General features: G+C 41.9%; 1 pseudogene across 1 annotated transcript; it reads right to left on the reverse strand.

Moving 5' to 3' along the window:
* Positions 1-964: 964 nt before the first annotated feature.
* Positions 965-2,696, reverse strand: LOC308437563 (serine/threonine-protein kinase PLK1-like; annotated as a pseudogene). The gene has a single exon. The product of its transcript is annotated as a serine/threonine-protein kinase PLK1-like (transcript).
* Positions 2,697-4,887: the final 2,191 nt, after the last annotated feature.

A 4,887-nucleotide genomic window follows, 5' to 3' on the forward strand; every position in this document is an offset into this window, starting at 1 on the left:
CTGAGTGGTTTTACCAGTTTACAATCCCACCAACAATATTCTTCTTTCTCTATATTTTTGCCAGCATCTGCTTTCATCTGAGGTTTTGATCGTAGCCATTTTGACTGCTGTGAGGTAGAATCTTAGGGTTGTTTTGATTTGCATTTCCCTGATGACTAGGGATACTGAGAGTTTCTTTAGGTGCTTCTTAGCCATTTGATATTCCTTAATTGAGAAGTCTTCATGGAACCAATTTTTTAATAGTATTATTTAATTCTCTAGAGTCTAACTTCTTGAATTTTTTGTATATATTGGATACTAGCCCTCTATCAGATGTAGGATTGGTAAATATCTTTTTCCAATTTGTTGTTTGCCATTTTGTCTTTTTGACAATGTCCTTGGCCTTACAGATGCTTTGCAATTTCATGAGGTCCCATTTGTCGATTCTTGATCTTAGAGCATAAGGCATCGGCATTCTGTCTAGGAAAATTTCTTTTGTGCCTGTGTACCCTTAGCTTGTCACCACTTTCTGTTCTATTAGTTTCAGTGTACCTGGTTTTTTTTGGTAGCGGTCTTTGATTCACTTACACTTGTGCCGTGTACAAGGAGATTAAAAAAAGATTGATTGGCAATTCTCTGTATGCTGACTGCCAGTTGAACCAACACCATTTGTTGAAGATGCTATCTTATTCTCATTGAAAGTTTTTAGCTTCTTTGTCAAAGATCAAGGGACCATAGGTGTGTGGGTTCATTCCTTGATCTTCAATTCTATTTCATTGGTTTAAGTGCCTGTCTCTGTACCAATACCAGGCAGTTTTTTTTAAAGAGAGAGATGTACATATATTTAATATATATAAGCTAAGAAAAAGGCAGTCCCAAATTCAATAGAAATATTTATACAATTCATACAGTGGGCTGAGGTCAAGGAAGAGGTTGGAAACCCACACCCAAACATGTACAAAATAACTTACACACAGCAACCCCTTCAAAGGGGGCACGGCTCCCTGCCCAGCCCCCAGGGCCCGGGACACTGAACAGCAGCCCCAGGAGCCCAGCATTGCAGGCCCAGAGCTAGCAGAGGGAAGGGACACCAGTCCGAAGGACAGAGACCTAGGAAGAAATTAATCTGTACAGCTCCATTGCTGAGGTGCAGGATGATGGCGCTGCGTGTGCGGAACCATGTCCGTAGGTAGGGCAGCCGCACCAGCTCGTCACCTTTTCGGGGTGTGATGCTGGCCCCCGCCTTCAGCAGGTGTTCACTCATGTAATTTCGGAAATAGTTGAGGAGAGTGATCTTCTTCATCAAGGAGTTGGGATGGGAGCTCACGGTGAGGTAGGACTCCGTGTCATCACCTCTATGTACTGCAGGCTGTCCCTGTCATTGTAGAGAATGAGGCGTGTTGAGTCATTAAAGAGCACCCCCACACTGTTGTCACACAACTGGTACCCAAGGCCATACTTGTCCAAATAGTCTACCCACTTGCTGACCCAGAAGATAGAGATGCAAGCGGGATCCTCAGCCTCCTCTTGCCGCACCAGCCCTCACTCTGAGGGCTTGGAGGCATTGACACTGGTCAGCTGCTGCAGCAAGTCACTGAGGTGGCACTCCATGGCCTCGTTTGTCTTCCGAACTGGAACTGCGGGTTCCTCTTTCCCTCGGGACGGTCAGGCAGGGGGTTCTCCACGCCTTTGTTGAGGACTGTGAGAGGCTTCCTGCTGCTGGGGTCCAGGCTGCTGGGAGCCATTGAAAACCTTGGTGGGATGGTGAGGCAGGTAACTGGGAGCCAGGCGGGAATGTAGCCAGAAGTGAAGAACTCATCATTGAGCGACTCGTGGATGGTGGGGCGGGCTGTGGGGTCTGTCTGAAGCATCTTCTGGATGAGGGAGGCGGGCCACTGGGTTGATGTGCTAGGGAATACTGTATTCATTTTCCTTGATCCGGAGGTAGGTCTCTTTTAGGCATGAGGTCTCAAAAGATGGCTGCCCACTAGCAACGTATACATGATGCACCCGATGTGCCACACATCCACCTCAAAACTGTGTCCCTTCTTGCTCAGCACCTCAGGAGCTATGTAGTTAGGAGATCCACACAAGGTCTTCTTTCGTTCCCCTTCATATTCCACTTTGGTTGCCAGGCCAAAATCCCCTATTTTCACCTCCAGATCCTCATTCAGGAAGAGGTTGCCCAGCTTGAGGTCCCTGTGAATGACTTGATTACGGTGCAGGTACTGGCAGCCCAGGATGATCTGCCGCAGGTAGTAGCGAGCCTCGGGCACCGTGAGAGCCTTCCTCCTCTTGTCCAGGAGGGACCTCCTGCGACAGAGCTCCAAAACCACAAACACAAAGTCACTGTCCTCAAAAAAGCCATGGAAGCCTACGACGTGTTGGCGTGCGAGGCTGCGGTGAATGGAGATCTCCATAGACATCTTCTCCTTCTGGTGGGGCTTGAGCAGCAAAGACTTAGGCCCGATCTTGCCTGCGAACACTTCTTTTGTGTCTGCATCTGAAATCTCGAAGCTTTTGGCAAAGCCTCCTTTACCCAGAAAGCTGCCACGTATATACTGCCGCCGGCTGCGTGGGTCCACTAGGATCTCCGGAATCTCTTTCGCCAGCGGGGCGGCCACTGGGGCACCGGGAGCTGCATCTCCGGGGACCCCACCTTTCCCGAGGTCGGCTGGTGCTCCAGCCAGTTTTCTAGCTTTGGCTGCTGCATTCATGATGCGAAGTTGCTCCACGGACCTGGCTGTGTCGGTGCAGAGGGTCCTGCTCTGCTAAGCTCTGCTCCTCCCCTGAGACTTTTTTTTTTTTTAAATTACAATTACAATCGATACGTATTACAGCTTGAAGGCAGGAATGGTGAGTCCCCTGGAAGTATTTTTATTGTTGAGAATGGTTTTTGATATTCTGGGGTTTTTATTTTTCCAAATGAATTTGCAAATTGCCCTTTTTGGCTCTGTGAAGAACTGAGTGAGAATTTTGATGGGGATTGCATGGAATTTTTAGGTTGCCTTAGGAAAGATGACCATTTTTACTATGTTGATATTTCCAATCCATGAGTGTGGAAAATCTTTCCATCTTCTGAGGTCTTCTTCAATTTCATTCTTCAGAGACTTGAAGTTCTTATCGTACACATCTTTCACTTGCTTCATTAGGGTCACCCCAAGATATTTTATATTTTTTTGTGGCTTTGTGGCTAATTTCTTTCTCAACTTGTTTGTCCTTTGAGTATAAAACAGCTACTGGTTTGCTTGAATGAATTTTATATTCAACCACTTTGCTGAAGGTGTTTATCAGCTGTAAAAGTTCCCTGGTAGAATTTTTGGGGTCACTTATGTATACTATCCTATCATCTGCAAATAGCAATATTTTGCTCTTCCTTTCCAATTTGTATCCCTTTGACCTGTTTTGTTGTCTTGTTGCTCTGGCTAGTACTTCAAGTTCTATATTGAATAGGTAGGGAGAGAGTGGACAGCCTTGTCTAGTCCCTGATTTTAGTGAGATTGCTTCCAGTGTCTCACCATTTAGTTGATGTTGGCTACTGTTTGCTGTATATTGCTTTTACTATGTTTAAGTATGAGCCTTTCCTTACCTTTCCAAGACTTTTAACATGAAGGCGTGTTGAATTTTGTCAAATGCTTTCTCAACAGCTAGAGAAAAAATCATGTGATTTTTTTTCTTTGAGTTTGTTTATATAGTGGATGACATTGATGGATTTCTCTATCTTGAACCATCCTTGTATCTCTGAGATGAAGCGTTCTTGATTATAGTGACTGATCGTTTTGATGTGTTCTTAAATTTGGTTACCAGAATTTTATTGAGTATTTTTGCATCAATGTTCATTAGGGAGAGTGATCTAAAATTCTCTTTATTTATAGGGTCTTTGTGTGGTTTAGGAATGAGTTTAATTGTGGCATTAAAGAATGAGGTGGGTAGTATTCCTAGTGTTTCCATATTGTGGAATAGTTTGGAGAGTATTGTTATTAGGTCTTTTATGAAGGTCTAATAGAATTCTGCTCTATATCTATCAGGTCCTGGCCTTTTTTTGGTTGGGGGATTATTGATGACTGCTTCTATTTTTTAGAGATTATGGGGCTGTTTAGACAGTTTATCTCATCTTGATTTAACTTTGTTACCTGATATCTGTCTAGAAAATTGTCCATTTCTTCTAGATTTTTAGATTTGTTTAGTATAGGCTTTTGTAGTAGAGTCTTATGATTTCCTGAATTTCCTTAATTTCTATTGTTATATGAGGTTTAGTCAATGATTTATATCATAGATTACTGGAGGCAGAGAAACTAACAGAAAGGGAACAGAGGCAAGACTTACTCCATTATTCAATATCTTCTAAAATCATGTATCCTAATAGCTTTCCAGATGAAACATGAATAAATGAACAATTAATAAAGTTGGTAAAAGTGATTAACTCACTTTTAATAGCACTACCATCTGAGGACAACTTCTCCTACAAATGAAGATAGACACTTCCAATTCTTCTGAATGGATACTTCATATTTACTATATAGATTAAGAAATTGGCTGAATCTTTAGGGATTGTTGAATAGAAAAAAAATACTTGATAATTTCTCACTTGTTCTAATTCTAATGAGAGAGCATTCAACATTTTGTGTTGAAGTAGAAAATTTTTAAATAACTTTACTAGCACTGAAATAATGCTGCTATCCTGGTTGATGATTGAGAGTTCTAATCATGAAATGTTTTTCAGGTTTTTATGATTTTTCTAAATTTTATGGGGTAATTGTCTCAGTGCCTTATGATATGTTTATTTATGAGAAAGTATCCACTTCACATTTATTATTATTGACTAAACATATTTTCACCTAAAAGAAGTGATTAGTATATTAAAAAGAATGTTTTGCATTTTCTGAGACTGATAGATAAAACATTTAT

Source organism: Micromys minutus, assembly GCF_963924665.1.
Source record: "Micromys minutus genome assembly, chromosome: 26".
NCBI lineage: Eukaryota > Metazoa > Chordata > Mammalia > Rodentia > Muridae > Micromys > Micromys minutus.